Consider the following 457-nt stretch of genomic DNA (forward strand, 5'->3'; position numbering starts at 1 on the left):
AAATGTAATTTACACATATAATCCAGTGCCCTGACTCCAATGAGGGAAGTAACATGAAGTCCTTGGTTGCAGCATCATCCTGTGAGATGAGAATCATGGTGAACCACAGTTATAATGATTAATATCCTGTATGATTATTGATTTCTTTCACTAACAATTCATATAGCAAAATAAGCAAATCATTCAAATGTGTGTGCCACATATGTTAAAGGATACTAACAGGTAAAGCTGGCCGAGGATCATTGTTATATGGAGGCAACCACGTGACCACCACATAACTGTTGACAGCAAACACATCTTTGCCCTGAAAAGATAGAAACACATAGTGCAGTGTGACATTAAATATTTTTCGTAACCCCTGAATTACTAAACACAACAAAAGCTATCAAACTGACCTGTGAAGCTGCAAGTGCAGCGATGAGCTGAAAGCACTGATTAGCAATCTGGTAAAAAAAAA

General features: G+C 37.4%; 1 long non-coding RNA gene across 1 annotated transcript; it reads right to left on the minus strand.

Annotated features, from left to right (window-relative positions):
* On the minus strand, window positions 1-444 carry LOC107682134 (uncharacterized). The gene is made up of 3 exons (XR_001633379.1): window positions 396-444; window positions 221-304; window positions 1-79 (listed from the first exon to the last, which is right to left on the minus strand). It is a non-coding gene; the product is annotated as an uncharacterized LOC107682134 (long non-coding RNA).
* Between the last annotated feature and the right edge of the window lie 13 nt (window positions 445-457).

Source organism: Sinocyclocheilus anshuiensis, unplaced genomic scaffold, assembly GCF_001515605.1.
Source record: "Sinocyclocheilus anshuiensis isolate Anshui unplaced genomic scaffold, SAMN03320099.WGS_v1.1 C31678320, whole genome shotgun sequence".
NCBI classification, from domain to species: domain Eukaryota; kingdom Metazoa; phylum Chordata; class Actinopteri; order Cypriniformes; family Cyprinidae; genus Sinocyclocheilus; species Sinocyclocheilus anshuiensis.